A 24,165-nucleotide genomic window follows, 5' to 3' on the forward strand; every position below is an offset into this window, starting at 1 on the left:
CTTTCTTTTTTTTGAGATGGAGTCTCACTCTGTTGCCCAGGCTGCAGTGCAGTGGCACAATCTCGGCTTACTGCAGCCTCTGCCTCCCGGATGCAAGTGATTCTCCTGCCTCAGCCTCCTGAGTAGCTGGGATTACATGTGCGTGCCACCACGCCTGGATAATTTTTTTTTTTTTTTAGTAGAGATGGGGTTTCACCATGTTGGTCAGGCTGGTCTTGAACTCCTGACCTCATGATCTGCCTGCCTTGGCCTCCCAAAGTGCTGGGATTACAGGCATGAGTGACTGCACCCGGCCTGCTTTTCTTTTCTTTTTCTTTTTTTTTTTTTTTTTTTGAGACAGAGTCTCGCTCTGTCACTCACACTGGAGTGCAGTGGCGTGATCTTGGCTCACTGCAAGCTCTGCCTCCCGGGTTCACGCCATTCTCCTGCCTCAGCCTCCCAATTAGCTGGGACTACAGGTGCCCGCCACCATGCCTGGCTAATTTTTTTTATTTTTTAGTAGAGACAGAGTTTCACCGTGTTAGCTGGGATGGTTTTGATCTCTTGACCTTGTGATCTGCCCGCCTCGGCCTCCCAGAGTGCTGGGATTACAGGTGTAGGCCACGGTGCCCAGACTCTTGTTTTTTTTTTCGTTTGAGATGGAGTCTTGCTCTGTTGCCCAGGCTGGAGTGTAATGGTGCGATCTCAGCTCACTGCAACCTCCACCTCCTGAATTCAACCGATTCTCCTGCTTCAGCATCCTAAGTAGCTGGGATTACATGTGCGTGCCACCATGCCTGGTTAATTTTTGTATTTTTAGTAGAGACAGGGTTTCACTATGTTGGCCAGGCTGGAGGACTGCTTTTCTTGGAGCCCAGAAAAGATGCCTGCTTTTTAGAAAGGTGAGAAGCCCGGAGCCATCCTGGGTGTGGAGGGGTCTGTGTATTACTAAAGAATATAATAACAGTGTTTACTGTTGATCAGGGGCTTTACTTTCCTAATTTCCAAATCTTCATACTTCTGCCAGGTAATTATTGTTCCCATTCTGTGAATGATGAAACTGAAGTTAAGTAATTTTTGCTCATTAAGGTTACATGGCTACCAGGCAGCTGTACCAAAATTTTGACCAACCCAGGCCTGACAGCAATGCTTTCTTCTTTTTTTTTTTGAGACAGAGTCTCGCTCTGTTGCCCAGGCTGGAGTGCAGTGGTGCGATCTTGCTCACTGCAAGCTCCGCCTCCCAGGTTCATGCCATTTTCCTGCCTCAGCCTCCCAAATAGCTGGGACTACAGGCACCCGCCACCATGCACGGCTACTTTTTTGTATTTTTTTAGTAGAGGTGGGGTTTCACCGTGTTAGCCAAGATGGTCTCGATGGTTCAGGTCTAATCCATCTCCTGACCTTGTGATCCTCCCACCTCAGCCTCCCAAAGTGCTGGGATTACAGGCGTGAGCCACCGTGCCTGGCCAATGCTTCCTTCTTTTTTTTTTTTTTTTTTTTTTTTTTTTTTTTTTGAGACGGAGTCTCGCTCTGTCGCCCAGCCCAGGCTGGAGTGCAGTGGCGCGATCTCGGCTCACTGCAAGCTCCGCCTCCCGGGTTCACGCCATTCTCCTGCCTCAGCCTCCTGAGTAGCTGGGACTACAGGCGCCCACAACCGCGCCCGGCTAATTTTTTGTATTTTTAGTAGAGACGGGGTTTCACCGTGGTCTCGATCTCCTGACCTTGTGATCCGCCCGCCTCGGCCTCCCGAAGTGCTGGGATTACAGGCGTGAGCCACCGCGCCAGGCCCAATGCTTCCTTCTTAATGGTTACATGGTCATTAAGCCTTGTTCCCCAAATCTCCGGCTCCCTGCAGGCCCCACTCCTCCCTGAAACAGGTCCCAGAAGGATGTTTTTCTGTCATGCTTATCTCATGGTTGTTTGACTGGGCCCAGGAATTGAAGCTCCTGGGAAGAATAGGGAGTTCAGAGCTAAGGCCAGGCTGCTGGGGGGAAGGTCCTGCAGGGGAAGTCTGGTTAGGGACAGATAAACCAACCAAGACCTTGTGAGAGACCGTGGCTCCAATGAATCTTTTTTTGTCTTCCCCCTCCCCAGCTAGGGGTCTCCCGTGCACTGCAGCGTCCTGCTCTTGTCCCTGGCATGTTTCATAATCCCGAGACTCCTGGGGCTTGCTATCCCCCATCCCAGTTTGGCTCTGAGAAGCCTCAGGACTTCCTCCTGCTCTGGTACACTGTTCAGGGCGTCAGCCTACTGGCATGAGGCTCCCACTCTAGGTTTAATTTCCACCAACCCTAATGCCTCCAAATCCCCGGCTGAGACACCAGGCCAGGGTACAGCCTGCAGAGCTTATCCGTGTGAAGCAGCTGTCTGATGACTGTGGTGAGAGCAGCAAGAAGCCTCCAGGCTCATGGCAACTGCCCCTCCCACACCTAAACCTGGGCTCCCTGCCACTGCCCCCACGAAGCTTTCAGGGGGAAAAAAAGTTCTGGTCTAAACTGAGACCAGTGGTATTTCTTGGGTCACAAGACTGCGGCTGTGCCCGCAGGCAAATCTTGGTGACACCAGGTCCTCCGGGCAAGACTGAACAGGCTCCAGGGCTTGGCCACTGCTGTAGGTCCTAACCTTTGCTAGGCAAGGAGGCATCACTGGAAGGCTTGGAGCTTGGCAGGCCCCTGGAGAAGCCCCCAATATGCAGTCCTGCTGGACCAGGGTAGGGGGAGGTGCCCACCACCACCAGCAGCAAGGCAAAGGTCCAGCCCTCCTCTTTCAGGCCTAGGACTGCCTCCGATGGGGAAACAAGACAGGTTGCAGCCCCAGACCTGAAAGAGCACTGAGCTGGATCTTGCTTCAGGTTCCCTCCTTTTAGCAGCAGCCACAGCCCTCTGGAACCAGGAACAGGCCCTTCCCCGCCATCCCCTCCCACAGTCCCCTAGGATCCTGGAGAAACTCACACACTTACACCCACACACTTATAAACAGTCACTCCCAACGCAGCACGCACAAACTGCACACGCCCTAATCAACAACAAATATCCTCCCTCCTCTGACACAGCCAGCCCTGAGTTACAGAGGCATGACTTCCGCAGGGCCTGAAACCCAGCTGTGTTTCCAGTTGCCAGAGGGACCTCATGCTGACCTTCTTCAAGAAACCTGGAGAGGCCGGGGTGCGATAGTTCACGTCTGTAATCCCAGCACTTTGGGAGACCAAGGCGGGTGAATCACCTGAGGTCGGGAGTTCGAGACCAGCCTGACCAACATGGAGAAACGCCATCTCTACTAAAAACACAAAATTAACCAGGCGTGGTGGTGCATGCCTGTAATCCCAGCTACTCGAGAGGCTAAGGCAGGAGAATCACTTGAACCTGGGAGGTGGAGGTTTTGGTGAGCCGAGATCGCACCATTGCACTCCAACCTGGGCAACGAGAGCGAAATTCTGTCTCAAAAAAAAAGGAAAGAAAGAAAAAACCTGGAGAGAGGAACCAGTATGTGAGCACACAGGACGGTCCCTCTTTGTGGTCTTCATTCCACCACCCCCAGCCCAGATATGGCAATGTGGGGCGCCCTCTTGTGACCAGAGCGGCCCTGCAGCCTCTTGGCAGGATCCCGGCTCCCCTTGGGCACCCAGACATCCCTCCTCCAGGCTGCCCACCCCTGCATGTCAGGGCTCCACTCCCATTACTTCCAACTGGCCTCCCTCAGTAAAGATGAGAGTAACAAGACTTGTTCACATTGTTGTAAGGATTTCCTGAGAGCCCTGACAAAGAAGCCTGCTGCACTTAGCAGATGTTCACTAAACATGGGCTTCCTTTTTTCTTGTCTCCCTCCCTACTCTGAAACTGCTTCTTTCAGAAAGTGGAAGAAAACGGAAAAAAAGAAAACCCAAGCTCCCAAGCAAAGTACAGTTCTAATCTCCATCAGATCCAATAATTAACAGAGCATTAATTGTTTACCCACAGGTAGGGAACGTGAACTACCTTCAAAGTATTAAATAAAATTGATAGGAGGCCATTGGTTTGGCCTGAGCTCCTGCAGTAGGCCCAATGGACCAAACCAAAATGGAATTACTCATGTTGAAGTTCCACACCACCAAGCCAACACTAAATTACCTATCTGACCTTGCAAGAAATCGGGAGAGATAATAGCCAAATCCCCAAACACGTCAGTTTCAGCTGGCATCATGAAGAAGTTCCCTCTGCTTTAACCTTCATAAGGAAAGTAAGTCAGGAACAACCGATCTGCTTTTTGTTCTTTGTTTCTGCTTTCCTCAGCCCTTTTCATGCTATGAAGCCAATCTCCTCTGCTCAGCTCATCAGAACATTCATTCTATTTCGTAGAATGAGGTGTTCCCTGATTCATGAATTGCTAATAAAAGCCAATTCAATCTATAACTAAAGTTTTTTTTTTTTTTTTTTTTTTTTGAGACGGAGTCTCACTCTGTTGCCCAGGCTGGAGTGCAGTGGCCGGATCTCAGCTCACTGCAAGCTCCGCCTCCCGGGTTCCCGCCATTCTCCTGCCTCAGCCTCCCGAGTAGCTGGGACCACAGGCGCCGCCACCTCGCCCGGCTAATTTTTTGTGTTTTTAGTAGAGACGGGGTTTAGCCGTGTTAGCCAGGATGGTCTCGATCTCCTGACCTTGTGATCCGCCCGTCTCGGCCTCCCAAAGTGCTGGGATTACAGGCTTGAGCCACCGCGCCCGGCCAACTAAAGTTTTTGTAATTTTGTCTGACACATGGAAATTAGAAAAAAGAAAAATTTAATTAGAGCCCCTGCATAGTGGGAATGGGAATGAGTTGATATCTCTTGGAACTTCTTGTTATAATAAAAGCGAGAGCCTCCGACCCAGGATTCCACTCTCCGACTCACCCCCACTGTATGCCACCCCCAGCCTAGGCTCTTGATCAGAAGAGGGCAGAGAAGAGGGGGTGGAGGAGCAGACAACTTCCACCAAGACTCTGGCTACAACCCGTCAGGGCATGGTCAGCTGAGATGACCTCAGCTAGAAGAATAGGGAGCTGCTCATGAGCATCACTGCTCATTAGCCTGGATCCGCTGCCCCGAAACCACCCTCCTCACCTATCATCTAAGATTCCACTAGGGAGATTTGATTTACCCAGCTATTGAAATGCTGTGGGAAATGATTCAAGCTAAGCAATGAACAACTAACAGAAGGCAGTTCCCTCCCAATACAGCACTCCCACCTTAGCACCTGACCCAGCTAATGTCTGACCCAGCTAATGTCAGCCTGAGCACTGACAGTGATAGGGACTCATCCTCTCAAGCAGCCCTTTTGGTGCCCAGGCAGCTCCAACTGCTAGAAGGCTCTTCTGACACTGGGTCAGCTTCTGCCAGGCAGAGCTACAGAGCAAGGGCCCATGGGTGCCAGGCCTGTGCCAGGCTGTGAGGAAGACAGGACAGTGCAGACCCTGTCCCTGCCTTTTGAACAGACCAGGTCTAGATTGAGGAATTGAGCAACCTCAACAGTCCTAGGGACATGCGTTTGTCCCACATTCGAAGTTCTGCAGCGCTCGGTGAATGATGGAGCCATTGGGACATAGTAGGACGGTCACCCAGTGGCCTTTTCTGATTGCAACCTGGTCATACCAGACATTTCTAGATACTTTCTGAGGTATCTCCAGCCTAATCTTGACCCTGTGGCCTCCCTTCCAGTAGCCCAAGCCCCCAAGCTGGGTTGTGCTAAATTGGAGCTGTGATGCCTCCTGGCTGGAAGGAGAGGCCGCTGATTTGCTTGGGAATTAGTCCAAGGGTTCTGAAGCTTCAGGGTATGAAAATCAGGACTTGTTGAAACACAGATACAGCCCTGCCTAGAGGTTATAGTTTCCTGCCCTGTCTGGAAGTAACAGACTAACAGGGGAGACAGAATTGATAGTAAATTCACATGTCTGGGGAATGCCCCAAAGGACCAGGAGAGGATGCAAGGGTGAGGGAGAGGGGATACTGGATAGGCCATCCTGCCCTGCTCTGAGAGGCCAGGTGGGCAGGAGTTAGGGGTGGCTCTGCACTGAAGGAAGGAAAGTCTGAGTTCACCAGGCAGAGAAGGTGCCCAGGAAAGGGCTCCTGAGAAGGCTGAGAAGCAGGAAGGAGCCCTCCCTTAGCTCTCAGGCTAAAGGTCTCACTTCCCTCTATGCCTGGCATAAAGTCTGGGGAGCTGAGTGAGGGGCAGCCCAGTTGTAGGATTGAACCCTGGGTGAGAAATCAAGTCCTGGGGTCCAGTCAGAGGTGTATTATAACCTGTGCGACTCAGCTTTCTAAGGGCCAAATGGGGTTTCAGACTCGAAAACTCCAACTTCTGTGGCCCTGAGAGATGGTGCCACCCTCTCAACTTGCAGGTGAGCACATGGAGGCCAGCAGGGAGCCACTGCATGACAGCAGAGCTCAGGACCTCTCTCCTGATCTGTTGGCTGTGTAGGGCTCCTGCATCCCCAGAGGTTTCAGGGACTTCACGGGGCGGCAGGAGAACTGAGAGATAAGTAAAGGACGCAGCGGTCACGGGAAGCAGAGCACGTCTCACAGCAGCGTGAGCTTTGTCTCCTTCTGGCATGGTGGTGGCTGGGAGGTGGTGAGAGGGTCTGGGTCTCAGATCACCAGCTGTGACACAAGCCCTGTGAGCTCGGGCAAGTAAAAGTCTGCATTTGTAGAAAAGAAACTCTTTTGATTCCATTGTGAAAATGGTCTCCCTTTCCTTGGTTAGAACCCAGCCAGATTTAATTACCAGGAGCCAGAGCCAGAGAAAATCATTCAGGGCAGAGATAACTCTTCTCTAAGACATCTAGCCTTGGGCAGAGACAGGAGAGAAATACAAACTTCCAAGCCAGGGACAGGCCTATTTAAAAGATTAATAATTTAAAAGGTCTGGATTTAGGATGGAAGCAAAGAAGGGCTAAATAATTCAGAAAGCAAATTGAGGAGCAGCTGTTGCTGACGCTGACTGAGGTTCTTGCCTGGCTGGTCTCAGAGCCGCATCCTCAGCCTCCTGGGAGAAAGAGCACAAATTGTCATGGTGGGGGAAGACAAAGGCTGGAGGGAACACAAAGCCAGCCTTAAGTGCAGCCCCCCTGGCTTTGTTTCTCAAGACACTCGTATTACTAGCAGCTTAAAACAACAAACATTATTTCACACCGTGGCTGACTGTCAGATATCTGGGTTCTAAGTTGCTGGGTTTTCCGGCTCAGGGCCTCTCATGAGGTTTCAATCAAGATGTCTTTCGGGGCCACAGCCATTGAATGTTTGAGCCTAAAGAATCAAAGACAGACATGCTGTTACATAATAAGGCAAAGTTATATTAGCTCTATATTGGCCCTATACTGTTTTTTGCTTCACAGGAGACTGGGATCATTGCCTCAAAAGTTTACCAGTGCCAAGCTCAAATTTTTTATATACCCAATTGCTTTAAATATAGTCCAAATAAACAGATCGTTAGTCATTGACAGCCTTCCACTTTTGCATACCCCACAAAACAACCTCCCACATTTACTAGCCACAGATACAATAAACTCTGGTGCTATAAAAGGCCCCAGTTGCCGGGCGCGGTGGCTCACGCCTGTAATCGCAGTACTTTGGGAGGCGGAGGCGGGAGGATCACAAGGTTAGGAGATCGAGACCATCCTGGCTAACATGGTGAAACCCCGTCTCTACTAAAAATACAAAAAATTAGCCAGGCACGGTGGCGGGCGCCTGTAGTCCCAGCCACTCGGAAGGCTGAGGCGGGAGAATGGCGTGAACCCGGGAGGCGGAGCTTGCAATGGGCCAAGATCCCCCCACTGCACTCTAGCCTGGGCCACAGAGCGAAATTCTGTCTCAAAAAAAAAAAAACAACAAAAGCCCCAGCCATAGCTGCCCTTTGGATCTCTCGGACTCTAAGACTCCACACTCTACTACTGAGGGCATCATCTAGACCTCTAAGGATCCTCTCCAATCTCCGTGTCCCCCAGAAGCTCCCCCGCCCTCCTTCTCTTCTAGCTGGTGGCCTCAGTCATTACCTGCGGAAGGTCTCATGCTGTGGAAATCTTCCTCAGTAGGCAACCCTGTCAAAGCACGGCCCAAATAAAGCTTGTTGTGTGTTATTGCCACCTCATGGCCATATCTTTTTCTTTTTTTTAATTTTTATTTTAGGTTTGGGGGTACATGTGAAGGTTTGTTACATAGATAAACGAGTGTCACAGGGGTTTGTTGTACATATTATTATATCTCATCCAGGTATTAACCCCTAGTACTCAATAGTTATCTTTTCTACTGTTCTTCTCCTTCCCAATCTCTCTTCTCAATAGACACCAGTGACTGTTGTTTCCTTGTGTTCGTAAGTTCTCATCATTTAGCTCCCACTTATAAGTGAGAACATGCAGTATTTCGTTTTCTGTTCCTGCGTAATTTTGCTAAGAATGATAGCCTCCAGCTTTATTCATATTCCCCCCAAAAAATCTTGTTCCTGGCTGGGAGCAGTGGCTTACGCCTATAATCCCAGCACTTTGGGAGGCCGAGGCGGGTGGATCACCTGAGGTCAGGAGTTGGAGACCAGCCTGGCCAACATGGCGAAACCCCGTCTCTACTAAAAATACACACACAGAAAAATTAGCCGGGTGTGGTGGTGGGCGCCTGTAGTCCCAGCTACTGGGGAGGCTGAGGCAGGAGAATCGCCTGAACCTGGGAGGCGGAGGTTGCAGTGAATCGAGATCGTGCCACTGCACTCCAGCCTGGGCGACAGAGCAAGACTCTGTCTCAAAAAAACAAAACAAAACAAAACAAAATCTTATTCCTTTGTATGGCTGCATGGTATTCCATGGTGCATATGTACCACATTTTCTTTATCCAGTCTGTCACTGGTGAGCATTTAGGTTGATTCCATGTCTTTGCTATTGTAAGTAGTGCTGCAATGAACATTTGCAGCATGTGTCTTTATTGTAGAAAGCTTTATCTTCTTCTGGGTATATACCCAGTAATGGGATTGCTGGGTCGAATGATAGTTCTGCTTTTAGCTCTTTGATGAATTGCCACACTGCTTTCCACAATGGTTGAACTAATTTACACTCCTACCAACATCGTAACATCATATAAGTCTTCCCTATTCTCCACAACCTCGCCAGCATGTGTTATTTTTTGACTTTCTTCTTTTCTTTTCTTTTTTTGAGACAGAGTCTCCCTCTGTCACCCAGACTGGAGTGCAATGGCACGATCTCGGCTCACTGCAACCTTCGCCTCCTGGGTTTAAGCAATTCTCCTGCCTCAGCCTCCTGAGTAGCTGAGATTACAGGTGTGTGCCACCACACCTGGCTAATTTTTGTATTTTTAGTAGAGTTGGTGCTTCACCATGTTGGTCAGGCTGGTCTCGAACTCCTGACCTCGTGATCCACCCGCTCAGCCTCCCAAAGTGCTGGGATTACAGGCGTGTGATCCACCCGCTCAGCCTCCCAAAGTGCTGGGATTACAGGCGTGAGCCACCGTGCCTGGCCATTTTTTGACTTTTTAGTAATAGCCATTCTGACTGGTGTGAGGTGGTATCTCATTGTGGTTTTGATTTGCGTTTCTCTAGTGATCAGTGATATTGAGCTTTGCTTTGCTTTTTTTTTTTTTTTTTTTTTCCTGAGACAATCTCGTTCTGTAGCCCAGGTTGGAGTGCAATGGTACGATCTCGGCTCACTGCAACCTCTACTTCCCGGGTTCAAGCTATTCTGCCTCAGCCTCCCAAGCAGCTGGGACTACAGGCGCCTGCCACCATGTCCAGCTAATTTTTTTGTGTTTTTAGTAGAGATGGGGCTTCACCATGTTGGCCAGGCTGGTCTCGAACTCCTGACCTCGTGATATGCCCACCTCGGCCTCCCAAAGTGTTGGGATTACAGGCGTGAGCCACCGCACCCCTGGAATTCACTACACATGGCTACTTGCTGGAGTCCTCAATTCCTCACACAAAGGGCCTCTCCACAGGGCTGCCTGAGTATTCTCAGAGCAGTTGGTTTCTCCCAGAGTAAAAAATCCAAGAGAGTATCACCAAGATGGAAGCCACAGTGCTGTTTTATGACCGTCTCTCTCTCTTACACACACACACACACACACACACACACACACACACACACACACACACACAGAGCATCACTTCCATTTTATTCTATTTGTAAGAAGTGAGTCACTAAATCCAATCCACCCTTGAGGGGAACTAGGCTCTAGGCTCTACTTTTTTCTTGGAGACAGGGTCTCGCTCTGTTGCCCAGGCTGGAGTGCAGTGGTGTGATCTCAGCTTACTGCAACCTCCGCCTCCTGGGTTCAAGCTATTCTCTTGGCTCAGCCTCCTGCGTAGCTGAGACTATGGGTGCATGCCACCATGCCCAGCTAATTTTTATATTTTCAGTGGAGAAGGGGTTTCACCATGTTGCCCAGGCTGGTTTCAAACTCCTGACCTCAGGTGATCCACCCACCTCAGCCTCCCAAAAGTGCTGGGATTACAGGTGTGAGCCACTGCACCCAGCCTAGGCTCTACCTTTTTAAGCCTCCACCTCTTTTTTTCTTTGTTTTTTTGAGATGGAGTTTCACTCTTGTTGCCCAGACTGGAGTGCAATGGTGCAATCTCGGTTTACTGCAACCTCCACCTTGTGGGTTTAAGTGATTCTCCTGCCTCCGCCTCCTGAGTAGCTGGGATTACAGACATGTGCCAACACGCCTGGATAATTTTGTATTTTTAGTAGAGACAGTTTCTCCATGTTGGTCAGGCTGGTCTTGAACTCCCGACCTCAGGTGATCTGCCCGCCTTGGCCTCCCAAAGTGCTGGGATTACAGGCTTGAGCCACTGCACCCGGCCAAGGCTCCACCTCTTGAAGGGAGGAATATCAAAGAATTTGTGGGCATATTTTAAAAACCACCACAGCACTTTTACAGGCCTCCTCTCTCACCTCACCCCTCATCCCAGGGCCCTGTAAGGGAAGCGGGACAGCTAAGGAGACTCAAGAGGCTGACACCCCTAGCCGTGCTCACATCACTGCCGTATGAGGCCTGGAGCCCAGGACCTCACAAGCCAACACAGCCCAGAGAAGAAGCCCTCCCCTCTGTTTGGCATCATTCATTTTCACACCACTTTCTCTCTCTTTTCCACCTTCTGGTTCTGAAGACAATCCTGTGAGGTACCTCAGTGATTACTGAACTTAAAGAAGCCAAAGGAGGCCTAGCTTCTGGTCATGCTTTGGCACAGATGAGCTGTGTGATCTCAGGTAAGTCCCACCTCCTCTTGGGGCCTACTTTTCTTCTTCTGTAGAATGTTAAATGAGTAATTTTTTTTTTTTTTTTTTTTTTTTTTTTTTGAGACGGGGTCTTGCTCTGTCACCCAGGCTAGAGTGCAATGGCATGATCTTGGCTCACTGCAACCTCCACGTCCTGGGCTCAGGTGATCCTCTCGCCTTAGCCTCCTGAGTAGCTGGGACTAGAGGCTTGTGACACCACGTCTGGCTAATTTTTTTTTTTTTTGGACTTTTTGGTAGAGACAGGGTTTCACTATGTTGCCCAGGCTGGTCTCGAACTTCTGAGTTCAAGCGATCTGCCTGCCTTGGCCTGCCAAAGTGTTGGGATTACAGGCATGAACACCACACCCGGCCACAGGATTAATATTCTAAAAGGATATACTATTACACAGATATAAAATGCAAAGCATTTAATTCATTAATTAATAAGGAAACCCTCATTAATATAATTTGAATATTATAGTCAATTTTAAAGAAAACTGTGAAGTTTAGAGTCAGATAAAGAATGTTGAGATGCATTTACAAGTGGATGCAAAACTCGAAGAACTGAAAAAACTGGTCAATATTTATGTGTGACAAAGTATTATCTTTTCCCTAAGCTTTGCAAGGTTCATGGCAGTGATCCCTATAACAAAAGACGGATCAGCAAGATAAAAACATACATCTTTATTTAACCAAAGTTTTATGTGACACAGGAGCCTTCAGAAACAAAGACCCAAAAGAACTGAAAAATCTGTGTATTTTTATGGGCAGTCATGCAGAAGTATGATCAAAAGACAAAAGAGTATTGCAGGAAAGTTTACACTTTTCCTCTGAAAGTCTGATAATTGCATCTGCTGAAATAAATGGACAATAGGCAGATTAACAGGAGAAAAGGCTTATGAATTCATTAATATGCAAGTCCAAGAGAGTCACACAAATGAGAGTCACACAAAGTAAGTTCAAAGGGCCAGATAGCTGAAGCTTAAATGCCCTCTTCATAGGAGTAAGGGAGGTGGGGGCTCTAGGCAATTTTAGAGAAAGAGTAAATGATTGTTAGGGGGAATGAATGGGCCCAAAGAACAGGCAATAGCTTGTCACAAAGTTTGTCTGGGCTCTGGGTTTGGTGTCAACTCCAGTCTCCTTTCCTGTGAGTTAATCTTCTCTGTTTAATGAGAGGGCCCAAGACAATTGCATTCCTTCTGAAGAAACTTCCCTTGGTCAGATAAGGGAACTTCAGAGAAGGCCTCTCCCTGTGTTCTGGGAAAGGCAGAAGAGCCAGAGACAGGAGCAGGAGGGAACTGGGGGGAACTTAGCAAAGCCTGTTTGTTCAGATTCTTCTTGGTATCTCTGTGTCTTTATTCCTCTCTTTTTTTTTTTTTTTTTTTTTTTGAGACGGAGTCTCGCTCTGTCACCCAGGCTGGAGTGCAGTGGCCAGATCTCAGCTCACTGCAAGCTCCGCCTCCCGGGTTCACGCCATTCTCCTGCCTCAGCCTCCCGAGTAGCTGGGACTACAGGCGCCTGCCACCTCACCCGGCTAAGTTTTTGTATTTTTAGTAGAGACGGGGTTTCACTGTGTTACCCAGGATGGTCTCGATCTCCTGACCTCGTGATCCGCCCGTCTCGGCCTCCCAAAGTGCTGGGATTACAGGCTTGAGCCACCGCGCCCAGCTTTTTTTTTTTAAAGATATAGAGAGAACCCCTCTGAAATGAGGGCCTTATGACCTACTTCAGGAGTAGTTCAACTCAGTTTTATGGCCTGCTCCTCAGGGGAGAACAGTGGGAGAAGGTCAGAGAGCCCTTCCTGCTTTTCTTGTTTTCTCGAATGCCAAGGCATATATATAAATCCTATCATACCCAAAGGAATAGAATCAACCGCATTTCACTGTGCAATGGATGCAATTTGCATTTCTTTAGAAGGAAACTGTCTTACTATCAGATTTTTACGAGTCAACTTTTATCTCTACAGAGTGGTAAAATATCCTAATCAAAGACAAACTAGGGGCCGGGTGGCTCACGCATGTAATCCTAGCATTTTGGGAGGCCGAGGTGAGCGGATCACTTGAAGTCGGGAGTTCGATATCAGCTTGGCCAAATGGTGAAACCCCGTCTCTACTAAAAATACAAAAATTTGCTGAGTGTGGTGGCAGGTGCCTGTAATCCCAGCTACTTGGGAGCCTGAGGCAGGAGAATTGCTTGAACTTGGGAGGCGGAGGTTGCGGTGAGCCAAGATCATGCCATTGCACTCTAGCCTGGGTGACAAGAGCGAGACTCTGTCTCAAAAAAAAAAAAAAAAAAAAAAAGACAATCTAGGAAGAGATAAAGAGATTATCTGGAAGGATGAACTATTTAGGCCAGGACTCCTACTTAATTTCAAAGTCCTACAATTTTTTCTTACAAGGACAAAAGTGGGCATTCATCTCTAATCCTTTCTCATGCCAGTACTCTGGTTCTAAGCCCCACATCACAGATGGGAAAGTGGAGGCTCAGCTTGTGGTGGTGGTGTTCTGTGAGCTGTCTCCTTCCAGCAGCCCCCACCGGGGTTTACCTCCTGCTTCTCTCCTTCCCTCAGCTCATCCCAGCAGCATAAAGACGAAGCATCCTCTGTCCTTTCTGGACACCAGAGACACCTTTTGAGGAGAAGTGGGTTTTCTGGCTTTTTCTCTGTCTCCAGCCCAGAAGCAGGACACTTAACCAAATTGACTTGAGTATCTAATAAGTAGCACATAAGTCAGAACCAACCTAATGAACAAGGGCACTTATGTTAATAAACACCTTTCAATCCATGCAGGGAGCTAACACTCAGAATACAAAGGGAAGAAAAGACATTATCTTGAAACACCTGGGCTCCCACCTAGGCTGAGCCTCATGAAGTCATTATGGGTAATTATGGGCTATTACACGCTATCACCTTGGCAAGACAACTAGCCTCAATTGCCAAGAGTCACAGGTCCCTCGAGTCAGGGAAGGTAAGGGCAACTTTCTATTTTCAGTTCTTTTCCATCCTACTCCTTGTGAGCACCACCACCAGCACCTCCATGCCATCATTCAGGTTTCACCCTGTTTTGTTACCCTGTTTCCTTTTGCTACTGGGAACTCCAGAAGTCTCAAAGAGCTTTCCCAATTCTCCACTCAACTCACTTTGAGCCGGTTTCTCCTTCCCAGGGGGAGCTGAGGAGGCCTATGGGGCCCAAAGTGGGGAGAAGAATGGGTCCCTGAGTTGGGAGGGCCAGACAGGAAAAGCTACAGCTTGGCCGTAGCTGAATTACAGAGGATAGGACAGCAGGGGAAGGCGGGTGGGGCTGAGAGAGAGAAGGGAAAAGGAAAAACAAGAGAAACTGAGAGCTCAGGGCAAATATTTAAAGCTTTTGCAGATCTCCTTCTAAAGGGGGTAGACAGCGTGATGGTCTCTTCAAAACTCCTGTTCAGTAAGACAAAGGACAAAAGTGTGGGCATCCATCTCTGATCCTGGCCAAATTCTTTGTGGTAGATTAAACATGGCCACAAATTATTTGCTGCTCCTCAGAGGTGGGGGTCTATTTCCTCAACCTTTGGATCTGGCCTGCCTTTGTAACTTGCTTTGACCAGAGGCATGTAGAGATGGGATGCGGCCTGCGTTCCAGATGGAGTGCAGGATGCACTACCCTAAAATATGGTGCCTTGACATATTAAATAATTTGGCCAGGCACAGTGGCTCATGCCTGTAATCCCAGCACTTTGGGAGGCCAAGGCGGTCGGATCACCTGAGGTTGGGAGTTCAAGACCAGCCTGACCAACATGGAGAAACACCGTCTCTACTAAAAATACAAAATTAGTTGGGCATGGTGGCACATGCCTGTAATCCCAGCTACACAGGAGGCTGAGGCAGGAGAATTGCTTGAACTCGGTAGGCAGAGGTTGCAGTGAGCCAAGATCGCACCATTGCACTCCAGCCTGGACAACAAGAGTGAAACTCCGTCTCAAAAAAAGAAGAAAAAACAAAAAAAGAATTCAAACGGAGGAAATGAATGACGAAACAGCATGTGCAGGGGTGATTGTGCTGGGTGTGTTGCCTGATGTGCAGAAAGTCAATGCACCGAGACGCCAAGTTGCAGCAGAGAAAGAGGTTTATTGCAGGGCCACCAAATGAGATGAGATGAAACCTCAAAACCACCTCTTCAAAGAGTTTGGGTCTAGGGACCTTAAGGGGTTTGGACGAGTAGTGGGCCAAGGTGTTGATTGCTCAAAGAGTGAAGGGTGACTTCATAGGATGGAGGTGAAAAAACTGCATTTTTTTTTTTTTTTTTTTTGAGACACAGTTTTGCTTGTCACCCAGGCTGGAGTGCAGTGACACGATCTCAGCCCACTGCAACCTCTGCCTCCTGGGTTCAAGCCATTCTCCTGCCTTAGTCTCCCCAGTAGCGGGGATTACAAGTGCACACCACCACGCCCAGCTAATTTTTGTATTTTTAGTGGAGACGGGGGTTTCACCATGTTGGCCAGGCTGGTATCGAACTCCTAACCTCATGATCTGCCCGTCTTGGCCTCCCAAAGTGTTGGGATTACAGGCGTGAGCTACCGCACCCAACCGAAGAAACTGCATTCTCAGACTGACTTGGTTCCTTGGTGTGGTCTTTGGACTCACTGGCGTTAGTTCTGAAAAACATGTCAAATGAAAAGACATAGGCTCCTAACGTCGAAGTTGCTATCTACAAGAACAATAAGGAAATTCATGGTTTATGTCCTGGCCTACATAGTCCATAAGGGGCTATAGGGAAATGGGTCATAGGACAACCTGACTAATGCTTACTCTGTACTTTTATCTAAAGCCTAGCATGTAATTATTGTTAACACTGTGGGGAAGGTTTCACGGGGAAGGTCTCTCTGACCCCCTGACTTTCTCCCATGAAGCGGGCCCTAAAAGAATTCTCTGACCTTCTTACAAAATAAGGTCATAAGACCCTATTTCCAGGGCCTCCTTCCAAAAGAAAAGAATGAAGACGCAGAGATGCCAAGAAGCTGTGAATAAACAGGCCTTGTTAAGTTCTCTCCAGTTTGTTACCATTAGATCATACCCGCTTTTGTCCAATCATACTGTATGATAGTCCACTCTTCACGAACCTTAGCATAAAAATATAGTTTTTTCCTGTTTCTTTGGGTCTTCATTTCCTTATTAAGTCTCTCATATGATGTAAAACTTATTAAATAAATTTGTATGCTTTTCTCTTGTATTTAATTTTTTTTTTTTTTTTTTTTTTTTTTTTGAGACGGAGTCTAGCTCTGTCGCCCAGGCTGGAGTGCAGTGGCCAGATCTCAGCTCACTGCAAGCTCCGCCTCCCGGGTTTACGCCATTCTCCTGGCTCAGCCTCCCGAGTAGCTGGGACTACAGGCACCTGCCACCTCGCCCGGCTAGTTTTTTGTATTTTTTAGTAGAGACAGGGTTTCACCGTGTTAACCAGGATGGTCTCGATCTGCTGACCTTGTGATCCGCCCGTCTCGGCCTCCCAAAGTGCTAGGATTACAGGCTTGAGCCACCGTGCCCGGCCTTAATATTTTGTTATTGGGATCTCTGCCACAATCCTAGGGTGATACTAGATAAAGATGCTAATTTTCTTCCCTACAGTGACTTTAGAGATGAGGGCGTAAAGGCTTGGTGGCTTCCTTCTCATTGTCTCCTGGATCTCTCATTCTGGGGGAAGTTAGACGCCATGTCATGAGGACATTCAAGGAGCCCTCTGGAGAGTTCCCACTGTGAGGAGCTGAGGCTTCCTGACAATAACCAACACCAACTTGCCAGGAGAGGAGATGAGCAGAAGACAAGGGAAGCAGGTAAAAAGAAAAGGGGTGATGAGTGGAGAACATTGAGGAAGGCTTTGTGTAAAATTGTAGCTGTCAGAATTGGAATCCCCCAGAATCTCCTTTAGAAGCCTCTTTAACTCAAGGTACCCAAGGCCTCAAACTCTTTTTTCAAAAAAATAATTATTATTTTTTATTTCAGGGCCAGGCGTGGTGGCTCATGCCTGTAATCCCTGCACTTTGGGAGGCCGAGGTGGGCAGATCACGAGGTCAAGAGTTCAAGACCAGCATGGCCAACATAGTGAAACCCTGTGTCTACTAAAAATACAAAAAAAAATTAGCTGGGCGTGGTGGCATGCGCTGTACTCCCAGCTACTTGGGAGGCTGAGGCAGGAGAATTGCTTGAACCTGGGAGGTGGAGGTTGCGGTGAGCCAAGATCACGCCACTGCACTCCAGCTTGGACAACAGAGTAAGACTTTGTCTCAAAAAACAAAACAAAACAAAACAAAAACAAAAAACAAAACACACACACACACACAGATTAGGGAAGAAGACCCCCGCTGAGAGAGTGGCCATATTGAAGAAAGTGGATTCACCTATTAGTTCTGAGATCAAAATGGAGCTGCCTAGTGATGACAATAAAGGGAACTTGTAGTGAAAGCACTTGAGTGCTCTAAGCTGATGGAAGGATAGGAAGAGTGGTAAGACGCAGGGGATGCCAGCAATCTCTAAGGATAAGAATGAGAAGCCACAGCCGGGCGCAGTGGCTCACACCTGTAATCCCAGCACTTTGGGAGGCCAAGGCAGGTGGATCACAAGGTCAGGAGTTCAAGACCATCTTGGCCAACATGGTGAAACCCCATCCCTACTAAAAGTATAAAAATTAGCCGGGTGGGGTGCCACATGCCTGTTATCCCAGCTACTCAGGAGGCTGAGGCAGGAGAATTGCTTGAACCTGGGAGGCGGAGGTTGCAGTGAGCCGAGATCACGCCACTGCACTCCAGCCTGGGTGACAGGGCGAGACTCTGTCTCAGAAAAAAAAAAAAAGAATGAGAAGCCACTTAGGTATTCAACTGGGCTTGGACTCAGGGAGTAAAGATAACAGAGCTATGTCTATCTTGGAAATCACTCTCTCCATATCTACCTCCAGTCTAGGCCAGGAGGATACAGGTAGGCCTTAATAGAACTAAGTGAGACTGCCTTTCCTTTGAAATCCAATCTAAGATTTGCATCTCATGGTACTGTATTTAGGGTGGGCAGTGAGGGAAATTTCAAGGTGTAGGAAATGGAAGAGAGTGTGCAGCTGGGCGTGGTAGCTCACGCCTGTAATCCTAGCACTTTGGGAGGCTAAGATGGGAGGACTACTTGAGGTCAGGAGTTCGAGGCCAACCTGGCCATCATGGTGAAACCCTGTCTCTACTAAAAATACATAAATTAGTCGGGCCTGGTGGCATGCACCTGAAGTCCCAGCTACTCGAGAGGCTGAGGCAGGAGAATTGTAGGAGGCAGAGGTTCCAGTGAGCCCAGATCACGCCACTATACTCCAGCCTGGGCAACAGAAGGAGACTCTGTTTCAAAAGAAAAAAAAAAGAAAAAGAAAAGAGAGTGTGGGTACATGGGTGATGAGAAGCCTAAGCTATTCATTTATCTGTCTAGAGAGCTCTCCACCAGGGCACAGGAGAGAAAAAAGTATTGTCTTCCTCACACATTGCTAGGTTCACAAGTGACACCCCATAACAAAACGCAGATTAATAAGAGGAAAGCATAACAAATTTAACAAAGTTTTATAAGACATAAGAGTCTTCAGAAATGAAGACCCAAAGACCCAGGGAAAATTGTGTTTTTTTAAAATGCTAAGTCTGCCGAAAGAAGTAGATGATTGTGGAGAACATGACTGAACAAAGGGTATGATCTAATGGTAATAAACTGGGGTAGGGGAATTGGGGGAAATATGACAAGGTCTGTTTGTTCAGATTGTTCTTGGCCACTCTGAGTAGCATTCCTTTTTGCTGAATAGCATTCCTTTTCTCTGAGTATGGGGCCGGTCCAGCCTGGAATGAGGGTCTTATGTCCTGCTTTCAGGTGAGGTAGGTTAAATAATTCCTTTATGGTGGCCGGGCGCGATGGCTCAAGCCTGTAATCCCAGCACTTTGGGAGGCCGAGACGGGCGGATCACAAGGTCAGGAGATCGAGACCATCCTGGCTGACACAGTGAAACCCCCGTCTCTACTAAAAAATACAAAAACTTAGCCGGGCGAGGTGGCAGGCGCCTGTAGTCCCAGCTACTCGGGAGGCTGAGGCGGGAGAATGGCGTAAACCCGGGAGGCGGAGCTTGCAGTGAGCTGAGATCTGGCCACTACACTCCAGCCTGGGCAACAGCGCGAGACTCCGTCTCAAAAAAAAAAAAAAAAAAAAATTCCTTTATGACCGCACTGTGCATGAGAAAGTGGGGGAAGGTCAATGCGACCTTGCTTCTTTAGTTTTCTTACTTGCCAAGGTGCTATATTTTGGGGTATCATGTTCTGAGTCCCATAACGGCCAGGATTACCTTCAGGTGAGGAAACATAAAATTTAAGGAGGCACACACTCTCAAGATCATGTAAGCACAAGATGGGTCCTTGATGGGTCCTTGAGAATGAAAGCCTCACTTGCCTCACCCTCGTCTAAACCTTGATCTCTACACCAACTCTTCTTTGGCTCTAATCAAGTCTTAAAAATTAACAACAACAACAAAAAAATGGCCTCAAACTCTTTTTTAAAAAAAAAAATAATTGTTTTTTATTTCAAGGCCAGGTGTGGTGGCTCATGCCTGTAATCCCAGCACTTCGGGAAGCCGAGGCGGGCGGATCACCTGAGGTCAGCAGTTCGAGACCAGCCTGGCCAACATGGTAAAACCCCGTCTCTACTAAAAAATACAAAAATTAGCTGGGCGTGGTGGCAGGTGACTTAATCCCAGCTACTTGGGGGGCAGAGGCAGGAGAATCGTTTGAACCCAGGAGGTGGAGGTTGCATTGAAGGTTGCATTGAGACGAGATCAAGTCATTGCACTCAAACCTGGGAGATAAGAGCCAGACTTCTCTCAAAAAAAAAAAAAAATTAACAAAAAAAGTTTAACAAGGCCGGGTGTGGTGGCTCACGCCTGTAATCCCAGCACTTTGGGAGGACAAGGCAGGTGGATCACCTGAGGTCGGGAGTTTGAGACCAACCTGACAAAAATGGAGAAATCCCGTACCTACTAAAAATACAAAATTAGTTGGGCATGGTGGCATATGCCTGTAATCCCAGCTACTCAGGAGGCTGAGGCAGGAGAATCGCTTGAGCCCGGGAGGTGGAGGTTGTGGTGAGCGAGATTGCGCCATCGCACTCTAGCCTGGGCAACAAGAACAAAACTCTGTCTCAAAAAAAAAAAAGAAAGAAAAAGAAAAAAAAAGGCTGAGCACGGTGGCTCACCCCTGTAATCCCAGCACTTTGGGAGGCCGAGGCAGGTGGATCACCTGAGGTCAGGAGTTTGAGACCAGCCTGGCCAACATGGCAAAACCCTTTCTCTACTAAAAATACAAACATTAGCTGGGTGTGGTGGTGCATGTCTATAATCCCAGCTACTAGGGGGACTGAGGCAGGAGGATTGCTTGAACCTGGGAGGCAGAGATTGGAGTGAGCCAAGATCGTGCCTCCAACCGGGGCAACTCCAACCTGGGCACTCCAACCTGGGCAACAGAGCGGGACTGCGTCTCAGAAAAAAAAAAAAAAAATTAAACAAAAACCAAGCTCTAGTCTCTCTTGCTGGACAGCTGTTTTCATCATGTTGAGCCTCTGGTACTGCTTCCCTTGGCCTGTGCCCTCAAACCTACTGCCAGTCAGGATCTGGGCAGAAAACCAACCACTTCTCCAATTTTTTTTTTTGAGACAGAGTATCACTCTGTCTCACCCAGGCTGGAGTGCGGTGGTGTTATGTCGGCTCATTGCAGCCTCTGCTCCCGAGTTCAAGCAATTCTCCCGCCTCAGCCTCCCAAGTGGCTAGGATTACAGGCGCCTACCACCAAGCCTGGCTACTTTTTTTTTTTTTTGTATTTTTAGTAGAGATGGAGTTTCACTATGTTGGATGGGTTAGTCTTGAACTCCTGACCTCAAGTGATCTGCCTGTCTTAGTCTCCCACAGTTCTGGGATTACAGGCATTAGCCACCACTCACAGACTCCAACTTTGTTCATACTTCTCAGGTTGTTTTGTCTACTCTAAGTTTTGGGGTTTTTAAAATTTTTCCCTTTCATATGAACTTTAGAAGCAGCCTGTCAATTTTTTCTGTAAAATATTTTTTAAAAAAGATTTTAATTGGGATTGCACTGATTCTTGGGATAGTTGAAAAACTCTAACGATGTTTTTCCACTGTTCTCACACCACAACAATCAACCCAGAAGTCTTCTGGGACCAAATATGAGTTGGTTTCTCCTCAGACACCAAGCAATCAATTCTGCAGCAGATATCAGCTGGGTGTCCTCCAATTCAATTGAATTCTGACATTATCTACCTGGAAATAGCCTCAGAAACCACAAGTTGGCCGGGCGCGGTGTCTCAAGCCTGTAATCCCAGCACTTTGGGAGGCCGAGGCGGGCGGATCACAAGGTCAGGAGATCGAGACCACAGTGAAACCCCGTCTCTACTAAAAATATAAAAAATTAGCCGGGCGCGGTGGCGGGCGCCTGTAGTCCCAGCTACTCAGGAGGCTGAGGCAGGAGAATGGCGGGAACCCGGGAGGCGGAGCTTGCAGTGAGCCGAGATCGCGCCACTGCACTCCAGCCTGGGCAACAGCGTGAGACTCCGTCTCAAAAAAAAAAAAAAAAAAAAAAAAAAAAAAAAAGAAACCACAAGTTAAGGGCTCAGTCCCACAAGAACACCTCCTGCTTCCCACTAGTCACAAGACCAGGCCTCTGGATGTTTGATCAGCTGACTTTAAGATGGAGTTCCCATGATCCTCTTTGCTAGAGTGGCTTACAGAAATCAGGGAGACACTTACTTACATTTACTGGTTTATTACAAAGGATATATATATGTGTGTGTGTGTGCTTTTTTTTTTTTGAGATGGAATCTTGCTCTGTTGCCCAGGCTAGAGTGCAGTGGTATGATCTGGGCTCACTGCAACCTCTGTCTCCCAGGTTCAAGTCATTCTTCTGCCTCAGCCTCCCACGTAGCTGGGATTACAGGCACCCGCTATCAGGCCCAGCTAATTTTTGTATTTTTTAGTAGAGACGGGTTCACCATGTTGGTCAGGCTGGTCTCAAACTCCTGACCTCAGGTGATCCACGCACCTCGGCCTCCCAAAGTGCTGGGATTACAGGCATGAGCCACTGTGCCCAGCCATACAAGGGATTATTATTATTATTATTTTTTGAGATGGAGCCTCACACTTTTTGCCCAGGCTGGAGTGCCACTGGCATGATCTCAGCTCACTGCAACCTCTGCCTCCCAGGTTCAAGCGATTCTCTTGCCTCAGCCTCCCAAGTAGCTGGGATGACAGGCACCCGTCACCATGCCTGGCTAATTTTTTTGTATTTTTACTAGAGACGGGGTTTCACCATGTTTGGCCAGGCTGGTCTCGAACTCCTGACCTCAGTTGATCCACCCGCCTTGGCCTCCCAAAGTGCTGGGATTATAGGCATGAATCACTGTGCCTGGCCCAGGATTTATTAATTTATTTTATTTAATTTTTTTTTTTTTTTTTTTGAGGCGGAGTCTCGCTCTGTCGCCCAGGCTGGAGTGCAGTGGCCAGATCTCGGCTCACTGCAAGCTCCGCCTCCCAGATTTACGCCATTCTCCTGCCTCAGCCTCCTGAGTAGCTGGGACTACAGGCGCCCGCCACCTCGCCCGGCTAGTTTTTTGTATTTTTTAGTAGAGACGGGGTTTCACTGTGTTAGCCAGGATGGTCTCGATCTCCTGACCTCGTGATCCGCCCGTCTCGACCTCCCAAAGTGCTGGGATTACAGGCTTGAGCCACCGCGCCCGGCCCTTTATTTAATTTTTTGAGATGGAGTCTCACTCTATCGCCCAGACTGGAGTACAGTGGCACAGTCTTGGCCCACTGCAACCTCTGCCTCCCAATTTCAAACAATTCTCCTGTCTCAGCCTCCTGTGTAGCTGGGACTACAGGCATGGGCCACCACACCCACCTGGCTAATTTTTGTATTTTTAGTAGAAATGAGGTTTCACCATATTGGTCAGGCTGGTCTCCAACTCCTGACCTCAAGTGACCTACCAGCCTTGGCCTCCCAAAGTGCAGGGATTACAGGCGTGAACCACTGCGTTCAGCCAGGATACTTTAAAGGGTATAAATAGATAGCCAGATGAAGAGATACACAGGGCAAGGTCCGGAAGGGTCTGATCACAGGAGTTTCTGTCCCTGTGGAGTTGGGGTACACTGCCCTCCTGGCATGTGGATGAGTTCTTGCTCGCTTGTTACTCCCCTTGTTCAGCTATCTGGAAGCTCTCTATAATGTTGTCTTCTTGGGCCTTTTATGAAGACTTCATTGGATAGGCATGATTGACAATCATGTAGAAATGTGATTAGATAAAAAGGGCAGGATCTAAAATAGACTGAATGGGGATACCTAGCAAGGCCTATTTGTCCAGATTCTTCTTGGCCTGTGTGTGCAGCATTCCTTCCTTCAGGGTATGGAGCAGGACCCTTTCTAAAATAGGGGTTTTATGACCTACAGTCAGACAAGGTAGGTCAGGGAATTTCTTTATGGAAAGACAGGGGAAGATGACAGTCCCACCTTGGAAGAGAAAAGGGAGCCCATGAAAGGACAGCAGTAGAAGATCAGAGAGAGATTCTGTTTCCTGAGGTCTGCTTCTGAGGCCCAAAGTACCCCAACATTATAGCAAGAGCTACTGGAGTTACAAGCTAGTAACTATGGATGAAAATCAATATATAGGTATCATAGTATCACAACTCCATAGATAATTTGGAGATAATTGAGTTCTTCACAATATTGAATCTTCCAATTCATGAACATGATATTATCTCTCCATTAATTTCGGTCTCTTATTTCTCTCAGAAATGTTCTATAGCTTTCAGTGTACAGGCCTTACAAATCTTTTGTCGTAATTATTCCTAATTTTAAGCATGTTTTGCTCCTATTGAAAATAGTACTGATTTTATTATCTACTTAAAAATGTCTGCTAATTCTATATAAAAATAC

This window comes from Macaca mulatta, chromosome 1 (genome assembly GCF_049350105.2).
Source record: "Macaca mulatta isolate MMU2019108-1 chromosome 1, T2T-MMU8v2.0, whole genome shotgun sequence".
Lineage (NCBI taxonomy): Eukaryota > Metazoa > Chordata > Mammalia > Primates > Cercopithecidae > Macaca > Macaca mulatta.